At 43.4% G+C, this 15455-nt stretch overlaps 1 long non-coding RNA gene across 1 annotated transcript in view; it reads right to left on the bottom strand.

Moving 5' to 3' along the window:
• LOC112985718 (uncharacterized) overlaps positions 1-15455 on the bottom strand; it is a 176130-nt gene that overhangs the window by 82593 nt on the left and 78082 nt on the right. The window contains exon 2 of the long non-coding RNA XR_003259807.2: positions 7889-7982. This is a non-coding gene — a long non-coding RNA (uncharacterized LOC112985718). The remainder of the gene's footprint in view (positions 1-7888; positions 7983-15455) is intronic.

The raw sequence follows: 15455 nt of genomic DNA, 5'->3' as shown, positions 1-15455 counted from the left end.
AGCATCAGAAAGTTTCAAAATAAATATTGTGATGTTTTGCGGGTTGGCAAACACAATCTGCAATTTGCCATGTGGAAATTGTTGTTCTGCTCCAGAATTATGCAGGCTTTCTTAATGACTAACGACATGAGACAAGCACAGCATGACAGTGGCATGTTGATCATTCCATATAATTTTGCTCATAGGCCATTTCCTGGGTTTCTTTCAGAGCCCAGCAAAGTCAAAGGCAAAACACCAGCGCAGCGATCTTTGGACCAGACTTGACACGGTTCCATCGTCATGTGCTACACTGGAAGAACGGGGGGATTTAGGCTGTGTGGGACCCAGTCTCCGTATGAAAACAGAGCTATCAGAATGATTTTGGCAGTCTCCAGGGAATCTTGCTGCAGCCGTCCAAGACGCTGCCAGATCAGCGCACCGAGGGCGGCCCTGCCTCTTCCACTTCCCAGGGCAGCGCTGAGATGCTCGGGGTGGCACGCATCCCTTCCTGGGCATGGTCGCAGGGGCGGCCACGGCCAACAGCGGAGCAGGGGGAATCGCTGCAGGCAGGAGCACTGAAACCACAGAAGCAGAATTCACCAGAGGATGCCTGAAAGCTTCATGACCTTCTTCACACCTGGCTCTCCACTGTTCTAGGTGACTGGTGTGTTTAAACAGTGGGAAGTGGCTCAAAGGCTACTTTTGCATGCATCTGTGTTGATGACAAAAGAACTATACAAGCACACAGAAAAATGGTATTATTATATACTGCCCTGAAAAAGGAATTCAGTTTGCGTCTCATTTTTAAGAGCTAATATTTTTTTATCTGATCAAATGGTAAACAGCATTGGCAAATCAAGTTTTGATGGCATATGTATTTGCAGACAAAACTTATATTCAGCCTTTTCTGAGATGATCCCACAAATCTGTGTTGATATCCTCTGTGGTCACACTCTTAAAAAGCTTGGGAAATAGAAAAGCCTCCCATGCACTGCTTTAAATCCTGTACATGGGCGTCTTCATTTTCTAATTGAATGGGACCTTCTAGGCATGTGGTGGGGAGCAGCTCTGGAAAATGAGTAGAAGGACAGAACATTTCCAACATGCCGATTTTATTATGTTCTGTTATTCTATTCCCCAGGGAGCCAAACTGAACTTCAGCACTGAGAACTGCAGTGCATCCCTGAAGGCATCCCTCAGGGAGGCCTTCGGCCTTGGGGGCGACGTCTCCACAGATGCCTCCCAGAGCACCCTCCACGCTGGGCTCCCCGAGGGGAAAGGCACAGACGGCATGGCACAAAGATCACAAAATACTACTTTCTTTGGCATTGCCAGCCACTGTTTTAAGCTGGATGCCTTGGGCTGAGGCTGGTATAATGGTCTTGCCTCCTCACTTCATCTCTCCTCTTCCCAGGATTTGGGACACCTGATACCTTGGAAGGCACCAAAAAGCGCTTCTGCTTCCTCCTGGCAAAACCAAGTGCCAGGTGTTAAATGCAGCTTGGTACACTTGCCCCTTATCTCTGTGGTAAAGGCATAATGAAAGTCCCAGGTGTCCACTTCCTCAGCATTTCTGGGAAAACTCCCTTCAGTTTTACAGATTGGTATGGGATCTATCTTCTGCTATTTCTGGTGAAAACTGCTGACAGAACTATTAAGAAACATCCCCAGCCTGTTTTGCTGGGAGATACATCTGTGATTAGAGGACAGGAAACAAATTCAAGTAGGCCAGCTGTGACTTGCTTGCTTTTTTGTTACTATAAAATATAGTATACGAAAGAGATCACTGACGAACTTTGGTGTTTACGGAAAATAACTGTAGCACCAAGAAGGTTGGCAGCCTTTTGGTCACAGAAAATGTTTTCTTTCTGTAAGCAGGTGATGTCCACTTGTTAAATTTTTTCATAAGCAGAATTTAAAAAGAAATCCTCCTGAGACTGTATTTGAATGCATTGACCCAAACAGCCTCCTCAGAGAACAAGGGGAAGAAAAACAACGATCCAAAGTAGACGTCACTGACTGGAGTAAAATTCTTGATAGACAACAGTCTCAGCTGCCATAAAATGGTGTTGCTCCATCGAGGTCAGTGAAAGCACCAATGTTTTATACTAGCTAAGAGTATCTAGACACAATTATTTTGCATTTATATTATACTGAATACTCAAAAATGTATATATTTACAATATCAAACATTTTCATGTGGAGGAGTTAATGAAGCCACGCTCAGCTCTGTGAACACGTTTACCACCGTTTATTTAGAATATATGGAAAAATAAGGTCCTTTAAGTTACCAGCTAAACGACAGAACTGCCCACTACCCAAACCAGGCCTACAGCAAGGCTTTTTAAGCAGCAGTTGAACCAAATGGCTTCCTTAGAAACCGATACTGCAAATGCTCAAACAGGCAAAACAAAGGACAAAGGATATCAGGCACACCAAAGCATGAGCTGGAGGGGAAAACATGAAACCAAAAATGCCAGAAAGGAATAGATGAGCGCTGGCTCAAAGATGCTTTAGACTTGATACCAAATATATTAACCACTGTAGAGGCTTTCCTACTTTCCTATGCTCAGGAAAGGCAACAGGACTTTGTACCTTCTTTACAAATAAATAGGACTGCACCAGAAGCAGAATTGATTTTGCTATTAATTTCTCCTTTCACTATTGATCTCTACTCCTCCTCCCCACTACATCTGAAAAACCAGCTCGCAATTCAGCTCTAAAGAAGAGAACAATGCAAAAGAATCAAATGCCAGTTGAAAAGAGCTACATGCACATTCTCCTCTTCCACCATCAAAGCATGGCCCTGCTCACTCAACCTCCTTGGCCCTGCGTGTCTACCTGTAAAATGGAAATAACACTGCAGAACAGAGCGAGACTCACAGATCGTGAGCTCTGTTGGTGAACTCACTGGAAGACCAGGCTCCCCTTCTGGCCTTCAGTATTTTTATGTCTGCGATACCTCCCATATGGCAAGTGCTACCTACATGGAGAATGTCTGTTTCAGCTCTGTTCTACAGAAGCTAGTTTCACTTAAAGTATTTGTGGAAAAACACCAGTGGCAAACCTCAGTTAAAATAGAGGAGGTTTCAGTATAAATATAAGGCTCTATAAATCACAGACTTTGTGACACGACATCAACTGTGGATGTAAAACAGCATATATATGTGATTTGTTGCAACAGCAACAACTTAAAGATCAAATACTTTTTCTTTGTAGATGCCCCCCATGCTGACTTCTGAGCTTCTAAAGAAACACTTCGGTATGTGAGCACAGGAGAATGGTGGCATATACTTCATTAGTTTGGCAAGGCCTTCAAAGCTGCATGTATTTTTACATAGGAACAGGTGACCTAGCTCAGTTTTTTCACTATTTATGTTTCTGATGTAACTGTGCTCTGCATCTTTTCACAAAAGAAAGGTATATAACTGAGTTTGAAATCTGTTGTTTTGCTGAGATTTCTTAAAACTATCCTTCCAAAAAAACTTCCATTGAACTCAGCTGGAGCAGGAGAGATGGCGCATACTTTTTTTCCTCTTTGAGACCCATAAAGGGCCTATGGGAACGCTGTCCTTGTAACGCTGGCATCGCATTTCACACTAAGCTCACGATGAGCTAAATTTCCAGCAGAACTGACTATGACTTTTCAGATGAAACAACTTATCATTGCAGTATACCACCTCGTTCAAACAATGTTTTGGGCTTTGACAAAAATATTTTGTGTATCTCAACACAGGCAGGAATCTCTTACAAAACTGCTCATGGTGTTCCTAGATCACTGTTTGTTGATGAGGAGAAGAAAATGGACTTCCTAGAGTTACTGTGACAACCCAAGGCTTCATCCCACTTTGAACAGAAACAGCAATAAGAAACACTCATTTTTCAGAAGCAAATGTTTCCGAACATCCTTTCCACCAGAATTTTCAAATTCTCTTGTCTGCATCCCATACCAGACCAAAACTTCCCCCAAAAAGTCATGTCAGATACACCTCCTCTGGCTTGGTTACTCAGAGGAGCAAGAGGGCTACAAGGCAGCAAGGAGCAGCACGGAGAGAAGCAATGCTGCAGCAGCCCCATATCTTCACGCACTATTTATTTAGCTGCTGAAACGGACAGAATTTGAGGACTGGCTCTATCGCTTTGTTTCCATGTAGGTGCAGCCCAGTGTTCTCTTTGGGTTTTAATGCAGAAAAAAGCTATTCAATGCCAGACACTCACAACCGGCAGTACTTAGCATCACCCAGCAGTTCACAATAAAACACCCTAAAAAAACAGATAGGGAACCCCCTATAAATAATTACGATGCACTAAACTGCTCATGCATGCTCTCTCTCACCACAAGTGATGACACCACATGCTGCAGAATATTCCCACATGTTAGAAATACAAAGAGGAACCGGAAGCATTCTGGAAAGGAAATGCAGAAAGAAAGGGGGTTGGGGAACTGTCTCCCTCATTTTTATGTATTTATTTTCACCTTCTCGCAAACATAAACATACATTCAAGTACCTTCGCTTGGCATTTCCCTCCTTAGTAAATGTCAAATGCTCATGAAGGATTTCTGAATTCAGGAAGGACATCCTGACTCATGGTTTATGTGACCACCCTAAGAACACCACACCACTTCAGAGAAGACAGAGGCAGGATCTTCACAATATTCTACAATATAGCGTGGCCTACTTCATCAAACACATTCTGCTCTCCTGGAAACCAAATACCCAGTGGCCTCAGTACTGCCGGCCTCTGCCCTTTCTGCAGCCCCCAGCATTTTACGGATCTTGGACAATCACGTTGGACAATGTACAGGGATCAATGCGGGAGACAGGGATAAAGACCAAACTGCTGTGGAGATGCCCTAGAGAAGACTGGGAAGCAACAGGCCTCCACAGGAAAAGGCAATAGAAAAATCAAGTTGCACTGAAATTTATTGAAGCTTAAGGCTGCTTACGAAAATGGCTCAAGGTGAGCAATTAATTTCAAACCAAGCCAAATTGAAGAAAAGAAGCTTGATGCACACACCAATTTTTGTCCCTCAAAGTCAAGAATTGCCTAATCAATAGTAGTGCTAAAAGGAGATGGGCGCTCTCAGGGGTACCATTACAAAGAATTGTACGGGGTTTTAGCCACCTGGCTCCCAATTGCTTTAATAGATGTCACATGGCTAAAACCCAGTCTAAAGCTTTAAAAACTTAGCCCTGGTCCTCCTAGGCATCCATTGCCATCAGGTGGCAAATACAAAACAGCAGGAGGCACCGGGAGATTTACTTCTGTACTGACTAGTGCTAGAACCTGCCTAGGAATCTGCACTGCCATGTCCCAAGTCTCAGTCACTGGGGGCCGAACGGCAAGGCGGGAGAGGTTAAAAGGGGAGAGCGAGAAAAAGGGAAAGAAAGAATACTTAACCCTTCCTCTTTGATGTGGTTATAGCAGTCTGCATCAGGTACTCATAGCGTTGGGCTAATCCAATCAGTCCTAGTCTTCCATTAGCTAAAAATACGCTAGGACTTTTTAGGTAATGCTCTGACTGGCCTTCTCCCCCGCCCCCTTCCAAATTGTGCTCAACTTCTTAATGGAAAAGCTTCAAGGGGTTTAAGGTTTTAAATCAAATAAAGAAGCAGACAAAGGGAGAAAAATCCAATCAGAGCAGAAAGGGTTGGCTTACAGAAGAACTGCTTTTCTTTCCATTTTCACCAGCATTGAACTCCCCAGGAGCAGCAGCCAGAGCGACAGAAGGAAGCAGACAAAATGGGAGAGGAAGGAAGAGGTTTTTTTCTCTCTCATAATATACATAATTTTACATGAGGTGAGACAGCATCCTGTGAATAAGATCTGGGCTCAGCTTGGCTGCCAGGTCTGCCAGTGGTTAGCTGTAAGGCCATGAGCACTGTGCTTCCTTTCTCAGGCAGCTTATTCAGATCCAGAGCTCTCCAGGAATGGGACTGCCAGCAGCTGGCCTGGTTAGGAGCCTCCCAACGAGAGGGAGCCTTAGCCTTGTGTTGCTGCTCCCACAGAACATATAACAGCCAAGTAATTGCAATCACTTTTTAAAAGGAAATGAGAAAATGTAAAGAAAAACAAATCAAAATGCTCAAAAGCTGAAGTAGGCGGAGAAAGGGAACGAAAAAACTAAGTAAACCAGGGAACTTAAAACAACAACCACCCCAATCCTGCCCCTTATGATGCTCCCAAAAAATGAAGACTTTTCTGCTGGTCCATCTTCCTGCCAGCCTAGAGAAGACCGCACAGCTGAAGTTCAGAAGTGCAGTGATCAGACACTGGTTACAAGAGAAGAAGGGAATGGAAAAATTTTTGCCAAAAGAGTAGATAATTGTTATGGGTATGCAAGAACTAGAAAGTGATTTTTTTCTGTAACTCAGCCTGAAAATATTTCACACTATGGCACCTTTCCATTAAACCCTACAAACATTTGTATGTGCTTTATAATAATTAAAAAAAGCCCTGAGCCAAGACAAAACTGTATACTGTAAGAAACTCAGGGTGTTGAGATTTCTATTGAAATAGAAGTCTGAAGTCTGATAAGACCTGCGTGTGAAAGATGGTGCTTGCGGGTCCAATCCAGATCCCATTAATTTGGTAAGAGCCACACAACATTTGAGAGTGCTACTGTTATGCTGGCTTCTGCAGTATCTCTCTTCATAGACATTAGAGCCAAACCATATCGGTTCTCCCGAGCTGAGCTGGATTGGCACTTTGGAAATCCTAGTGCACAGGAGAGATTTAAATGCTGACATCTGAGGAGGGAGAGCAACATGGAGCTCAACTACAGGCTAAAGATGGCTCAAGAAAAATGAAGATAGAAGAACTGGCAGAAAAAGGAGAAAAAAAGGTGGCAAAATGGAGAAGGAAATTAAATAGAAAAGGAGTGCAGCAGGGAAGGGAGAATATGGGAGGGCACAGGAAACAGATGGGGAAAAGTGAAATCAACCAAAGATAAGAAGAAAGAATTAAGGCAATAGAAAAAATGTGAAAGAGAAAAAGGCAATAAAATGCACAAAGAAAAAAAAATGAACAATAGGAAAGAGGTATACTGGAGGGTGACAGACTAAAGTGGTGATGCAAGGAGAGAGAGAAGAAAAAAAGAGGGGGAAAGGTGTGAGGAACTGAAAATGACTAGAGCTGGGAGAGAAAACAGGAGTGAGAGGAAAAGGAAGGTAAAGAGAAAGAATCGTGCGGGGAAAGGACGAGAACGAGGAGACCAATCCTAGGGAGCCTGCTGTGGTGGGTCACAGTGGAGTTCACAAGCCCATGCACTCCAACTATTTCTTTTTGATTCTGTGTCATTGTCAGGCGTCAGACTGCAGCTGCAAATTGTTTGTCTGGCAGTTCGGGTAGGTTTGATTCAATAACTCCTATAAGAGGGCAGGCAGGATATCAATGCTGCTTTATTGCCTTTTTCTCTGCCTACAATAGCAATCCTCCAGTTATACAGTATTATAAAGTGCCATCACTGGGGGTTGTATCTCAGCATAGTCACGTCTCATCTTTCTAGGTTATAATAAGCTGGCAAGGGTAGAAGTCTGAAACTATGCGAGCTCTGTGAAACGATTAACACTGAGGCCTAGAGATCGGCATCAGGGGCTGGCACTCAGCAAACAACACGCCTTGGCTTCCCAAGTACTACAGCGATGGGTAGCTACATCCTACAGGATCGGCTTTACCAAAAGGTGCTTGGCAATCTGTGTTGAGTAGCACTCCAGCCACTGGTGAGCAAAGCATTAACACCCTGGAAAGCTGCATCTGCTACCGAGAGGTAGAAGAAATAAGCTACGCAGCCCTGTCAGCTGGGCAACTTTTCATGCCTCTCTTTAAATCCTTTGGAGGTGAGATCTTTAAAAATAATCACTCAGCGACATTTAACATAAGATTGGACTGACTGACATGAACTTACCATTTTCCTCCTGGAAGTTGGTCCCTTCAGGCTGTGCGGGTGTCCCTCACCGGGCTGACAAAGAGAAATTTCCCCAGTCTGGAGTGTGCATGATCTGTCAATAATAAGAGGCTTTCAGTTACCCAGTGCTGTCAAATAGCACCTTTTACAAACACTAAATTCAAGTTAAAAATGTCACAGCAAAAAATCACCACACAGAAAACTGCTTGTGAGGCATTTCGTTGGTGTCCTGGCACACTGTTCTGGTTAAATCCACACAAATCAGAACAGAACTTCAGATCCAGGCCAGGTCATTAGGAATATTGAGAGTAGCTGAATAGAAAGTGACCCATTTTGTCTGCCGAAACTTTTTATCGTACATAAAAATTTTATATATACATATATATATATATGTATCTCCCTGCTTCACTGAAAAATCGTAGGTGGATGTCTTTTAGGATGTGTTTAGAAATCATTGTGACTTTACATTGCCATTTATTCCATATATTTCCATCCTTTTGAGTCACGCTGTTCAACCTCCTACTTATTCTTAATAGATTAATTTGTGATTGCTCCCTCGACATTTCAGCCTTTCATGATGGAGAGCAATTCCTCTCATTTCTCTCATCAAGGCTCCATATAATAATGAAAGTTCTCATAGGTCACCTCTATTGCATCTTATTTCCTTAACCCTTTTAGCCTTCCCTCCTGACGGGTGTTCTTAACTCTGGAGCTGTCTGGGCTAAGGCAAAAATACAATTTTTCCTGCAAGGCCACTGCAGCTGAATCCATACTGCATTAGTCCTACGGAAAATTTGACTACAGACATGTGATTTCAATTCTCTGACACCTTTACAATGTCATAATATCCTGTTTGCTTTTTTCCAAGCAGCCCTACACACAGAGCTGCTGGGATTTTTCTTTAATAACCACAGGTCTCTTTCTTCTTTGGTACACTGAATAATATGAACTCTGCTGTGGTTCACTAGCTCTAGATTTGTTGTTATTGCCAACTAAAAGATCCAAATCCTTCTCAGCTTGGTGACATTGCCTCTTATTGTTTGCTTAATCTTTAAATTTGGCAGAATAATCAGTGTTTGCTATTTTACTTGCTATAATCTTTCAAAATCAAATTGACAGGCAAGATTCTGACCTGCCGTAAGTTGGCACATCTCTAGCATCACTTCACTGCTCCAGCTTCACACATTAAATAGATGCTTCAAAATAATCGTGGAGGGCAAGCCGCCAATTTGAATTTTCCAGTTGTTATTTATGACCAATAGCTGTTTCCTAAGTTGCAGCCCTGCTTCATGATTTACATTACGTAGGGGAAAGTCCTGACAGAGGCTCCAGGCAGCAGGCAGGCCTGTGCACTGCAGGACGGGTGCAGCCCTGTGCACAAGAGGGGTAGCTACAGCTGTCTAAAGGTAGCCCTGTTCGCCAAGAAATCTCCATTAAAAGAACAAACCATCACATTCTGTCAATAAAAATTTCCCCCTGTATCATGCTCATGCTCCCTTTGTGCAACCTCTGCACTCCACGGAAAACAAACATTTCTGACCAGCAATATAACACCAAATAAAACAACTGCCCTTCCCATGCCCAGCCTTGAACGTTGTGTAGCTTTAGGGGAAGGAGACAACAATTAGTACCAAGTAATTCCGTGCCGCTTGGGTTGGGGATTATCTCCTTGCAACTAAGGATGGGATTGAGACTGAAAAATCATTTCAAATAACTATGAAGGAGCCATTGGATAGTAACACCTTTCAGTCTCTAGAGACCTGGAATTGATTCGAACTGGTCTATCAGTTAAATGGAGAAAAGCTATTATCCCATCACTAATCTCTTGAGCCATTCAGTCCCACTTGAACCAATTTTTTCTTCAACAAGCTATTTTACATATTTCACTCATCACCTTAGCCCACAGTCTTTACGGGAGAACCTTATCAAATGATTTGTGTAAAAAGCTAAATACCTCACCCTCTTGCATTTCTGCTGATTCTTGTGTTTGTTGCTAACATGACAAAAGTATTAAATGTACTCCTCACGGCACCCTGCTTTTCTTGCTACCTTTCACAAAATAAAACCATTTCTTATTAGCTTATGGAAGAAGAGCCGGCCTCGAAGCATGTATTCTAGAGACTTTTTTCCCGGACAAATGCAAATTCATTTCGCTGGAGCGTTATAGCACTCAGCACGAGAGGCTGGTGCCTCTCCGGAGCTCTGCAGGCTGAGACAGGGCAAATCCAGGATTTGCAGAGGAAGACCTGAACCGCAGACTTGCTAAGGATCAAATTTGTGAAATCAGTCTTCATTTTTAGGTGCATTCATGGGCACCAAAATTTGGACAGAGTGCCCACAAGTATAGGAGGAAGCCATATTTAATAATTAAGAAGGCCTTAAAAATTACGCCATTGGCATCTGATGCTGGGCTTGCGAAAAATGAAGGCATCCATAACGGAAAGCCATTTATGTAAAGGGGCTCCCACCAGGCCATCGGGCGAGTGGCAGACCACAGGTTGAAAGCAGGAAGGCTGGAGCTGTGTTTCAGCAACAGGGCCGCACCGGCCCACTGGGAGAGCCATTTTGGCTAAGAAAGCAAGCAAGCGTTCAACCCAAAACCTCGCCATTTCTCTCACTGGTTTTCCACTATTTCATGCACATGGAGGCGCCTATTAAACCTGCTTTATGGTTTCTCTTCCTTAAGCATTTTTCCTGTAGTTTCTTCCACGCCTGAATTTACTGGGCCTCCTCCAGCACTCCAGGAATCAGAATCCAGGCCTCAGAAAAACATGCCACTGCTTCATTTCAGGCAGCTAATCCCCCTCCCGCTCACCCCGCAGGTTACTCTGCCGGAGCAACACTACTTTGATACTGTTCCTCTGGCAGCAATTAGAATCAAATCAGCACCAAGCTGTTTATAAAAAGGGATGTTGCTATAATGACACTATCAATTCTTCCAAACATTGTAGCTATTTATCAAGTGATTAAAGTAGAGTAACTTACTCCAGTTTTACTAGCTTATTTTCCATTGGAACTTAAAAGGTTTTACTGCCTCAAGTATGGCACTTGGACTGCTAATAATTTCAATTTTATTACATTATCATATTTTTTAGATTTATTTCTAGGTTTTGCATAAGATTCAAATTGTTACCCAGTTTATAAAATAAGATATATTTATCTTGGTCAAAAATCACATTAAGATAATTATCTTGCCCTTTTGGCAGATAATTTTGTTTGTAATATATTGAAATGCTTATTTTTTGTTTTTCTAACCACTCATTCTTGTGAAAGTGGCTATTTTTTTCCTGACGCAAGCAATTCTACCTCCCTGTCACTGTCGTGAGCTGTCACATCTCCACCCGTTTCCTCCTTTCCATTAGGGGAAAACCAAACCAAAGGTGCCTGCTCTTGGCTCACCAGCAAATAACCCACGGCACCCATGAGCCGGGCACCCATGTGCCTGGCAGGCATCACAGGGCTGGCACGGCCGCCAGCCCTGCTGTGCTGCAGTGCTAGGGATGCACCGGGCAGGCTCCTCCGGCGGTTTCACGCTAGGATCCAGGGAACATTTGTCCGACGGGGGCAGTCGTTACACACGAACAGGCACTGCACCGGTCCCTCACCCATCCAATGGGCTACGCCGTGCACGTAGCTTCACCGTGCTCCTCAGCAACTCCCCGCCTCTCTGTGTTAACTAAAACATCAGCCCCCAATAGCTGACAGAAAAGACCATGTCCTAAAGAGTGAGCTGAGGCCACTTACTGATTTCTTCTCCCTTTGCCCTCTCCTCAAACCGTGATACCATCGAAACTGTTGTCCCAGCTGCCCTCCTTACCCTGCGCTTGCCTTTCCAGGCTGTGGAAGCGGCCGGCTGCCGAGCTCACCGCAGCCTGCCCAAGCAGGCCGTTCTGAGGTAATTCCGGCAGGTACTAAGCACCTGCGAAAATTCCCAAATTACCAGGAAAATACTACCTGCCAAGTACCAAAAGAGAGCGGCAGCTCCTCACTGTAGAGAAAGCAAACCGTACCTCTGCTCTGCCCTGCCCACGCGGTGTCCAGGGAAGGTGATTTATCTGAGCTGTATCTTCAAATATCTGAACGTCTCTCTGCAACAGCCTCAGTATCTTGGCCCTAGGAGGTCTAAAAAGCCATCTACAATCTCCATTGTTAACAGTTTGATTAACTGAAATTAGATTTGGGGGATTTTTCACTTCATGGGAAATTTTGATACTTAAAAAGCATAAACCCACAGTTAAATCATGCCTGTAAGAGACTTTTTTGCGAAAAATCTAAATATTGTCCATTTGGGGAAAAATCAGTTCAGGGAAAGTTTCGGAAAATGTTGAAGTTTCCAATTTTATTCAGAATGTATGGGCTTTTCTTGGTGCACATGCATCAATATTTTAAAACAATAATTTACATTGACATGTTATAACTTGAAATAAATAATAAGTTAAAAATGCTAAATAGCTTCTCCTAGTTTAAAAATTAGTAAGGGCAGGGGCTCCTTAGTACTGATGGAAATAACTAAAAATACACAAAAAAATACCCAACTTTCTGGTGTAGAGAAGGGGCAGCAATTCCTGGAGTTTTGAAGAGGATAAACTAGGATATTTCAATTATTCTAAAATGCTAGCATACCAAACCCTAACAACAGCAGACATTGGCTAATACACAGAAGGTTTTGAGGTCTGATGCTGAAAGATGTACTGTTTTGAGCGAGATTATTCACATTTCTCAAACTCTAATTTAGCCTAGGAGCTTTACAAAAGCAAATTCCCTCCCTGTATTTTCCACCTTGCTGGTGGAGGGCCCAGGATGGTATAACCCCGCCCAACTTTTCTCCTGCTTAATGCAGCAGCAGAAGAGAATTCAAAACTGGAGAAGGTCTAAGAAAAGTCCCAAAATAGAGTTAAAACAAATCTTGCTTAAAAAGTTCAGTCTCTGGGGTTAAAACAAAGATTATTTTACACATTCACGTTATTCCTCATGACAATTTGGCGGACCATCCAGAGGCAGCATTCCCATTTCTGTTGAGATCATCTCCGCCTCTCTGTTTCACTGCTGCTCAGAGCCAGGCGACGCGGGGAGCCCCTCTGCGCCGCCCTACACACACACCTCAGCCAGGACACGGAGACAACACACGCGGCAGCAGCAAAGGGAACGGGAGGCAACTAGGACTCCCCGCTGTGAAAATGGGTTCGGTTCTATTGATTTCAGTGCAGTCAGAGAGAAATCGCACCAACGGTTTGCATAAATCACAATCCAGACGGGTTGGCAGCAAAAGTTTGACTGTTTTGCATACTCCATATCTCAGAACATTTTTCTCTTGTAATGACATGGTGAGGAAGCTGGTGATCATAAATATGGAGCGTATCACCCTGTCCTTTAACTCCCTCCTTATTGCTTCTGCACCATAATACATGCATCTCAAATAAATTAAACATGTGACATATGAAATCAATTCATGTTTTGGGGGGATTGTCAAGATCCTGAAAAACCAAAACGTTGAAAATCACTTGTCAAAATGTTCTGGGATGAAGTAGTTAAGCTGTCATTGACAGCTTAAACATTGTTTATTTGAATATGTAAAGCAACTTTTTGAAAAAACAGAAGCAGAGAGTCTGCTGATCAGAGTTCTTTCTTTATACATCTTAATTTTGCTTTCCTGATCTCTTGGGAAATGAAACTTCACGACTGTGAGACCCTATACACACACAGCGAAGTACACTGCTCTACTGACAAAACTGATTTGACGAAGTATGGCAATAGTATTACTCTGGTACTACAGGATTATTACTCCACAGAGCCCATTATTTGAAATGGAGTTACTCTGTGCTTACCACAAAATAGCAAGTAGCATTTTGCAGTAACACAATAAATAACCCATGTCATCTCTGTATCTACACCTTTTGCAGGAACAGATACAAACCCAATCTAAAAACAAATCTAAAAGTGCTATAATAATGCTGGAATGACATGCCTCTTAAGCTGTTTACAGCTGACAGACTAAGTGAAACGGTTTGACAAGGAAGAACACAGTATGTGTTGACAGCCTTGCTTAGTTCATATTTGAAAGGCAAAATTAAAGTCATACTTTTACAAGGTGCAGAATTCTGTTCACTTGAAGGACATTCTCTTAAGCAAGGCATGGCATTAAGCCTCTGCCATCCTCCTCCTCCTGCCTCCCGTTTTTATGTGGAGGCCCCTAAGTGGCACACCTCAAAAAACAGTCCTGACTCCATATCTCAGTAATTGCTTCTGAAAATGTATTATTTAGAAGCGTAGGAAGAAAGAGCAAGAGTGGGAGCAGCCCTAAGCGTTCACCCTCCGTAATTTAAGGGAGCACGACAACATACAGACAGCATTTGGCTTTTCTTACAGTGGGCAGCAGCGCTAGGAAGCAGCAGACATCAGACAAAGGCTGAGTACAAATCCCCTCTGTCCATAGAGACACCTCTCACCTGATTACAGGATATGAGAGAAAAACACAAAAACATGGTGAATCCTAAAAAAAAGTAAGTAAAAGGGAAGGAAGGTAGGTCGGAGGACAGGGCTGGAGACAGGCACGAGGGAAAACAAGCTGCTTTGGCAGTGCTTGCACAGCGTTACAGGGAAGGGAACGGGAAGGCTCAAGAACAACTAGTGGCAAATAGCTGGACACTCATTTTTAGCTTGTCCTTTTCAATCCTACAGGCTAGTAGTAACCAAAGGCTGTCAACAACTCGTGCTGTGGTCAGTGCGAAATTAATTTTAAGGGCTCAGTCCAGCTACTACAGAACAGGTTTCTTCTCTGCAGAAGCTCTTGCTAATGCTCGGCCCCTCAGTGTCAAAGGCCATGGGAAGTCATGAAGATTCACTGTCCCTCCAGCTGCCAGAGACAGCGACTCCTTCGCTCTCAGGCAGAAGCACTGATGAGGGGAGAACAAGGCCTGCCACTCCTTGTCGGCGGATACACCTGGAGCTGCAGCCAACCCGGCTTCTTTCAGGTGCCCTGCAATTGCTGAAAGGAGTCCAAAGTGGCCAGATGAAGCCATCTCACTGACGGGAACTACCAGCCAAGTATTAGCAATATTTTGCATTTAGAGGCACAGGATGCAATTACCATTTTGCATTTAGAGGCACAGGATGCAATTACCATTTCATCTACACTGGACAGACTACTGGCTCGGCTTGGCCAGGCCAGGGAGCCACACTGCCCGTGTTCAAGAAGAACCTGGCTGATGGTAGCATCTTCTTTACAGTTAAACACAGAGCTGCATCCAACAGTAACCTTTTAATTATCTTAAGTGTAGCTCCATGTCTAGAGCCTCCTGGCAGACCACTATCAGGGACTTTTCAAAGCTTCAGGTTGAAGCTGCAGTTCAGGAATCCAAACAGTGCTAAATGGAAGTGTTTTTTCACACTAATGTAAGTTTTGCCTACATATTTCTTCCCGCACATGAAGGTCATCAAATGTTTGCGCGCCAAATGTTAGAATTGATGCCATCCTAATGAACTCTGAAAACATTTTCCTGTCAAAGCAAATAGAACAAGCTGACATCACTGATCCCAGCATCGACCAAAGAGGAAAAACAAACAAACC

Source organism: Dromaius novaehollandiae, chromosome 5 (genome assembly GCF_036370855.1).
Source record: "Dromaius novaehollandiae isolate bDroNov1 chromosome 5, bDroNov1.hap1, whole genome shotgun sequence".
Taxonomy (NCBI): Eukaryota; Metazoa; Chordata; class Aves; order Casuariiformes; family Dromaiidae; genus Dromaius; species Dromaius novaehollandiae.
The sequence above is the reverse complement of the archived record's forward strand: the minus strand, read 5'-3'. Positions and strand labels throughout refer to the sequence as shown.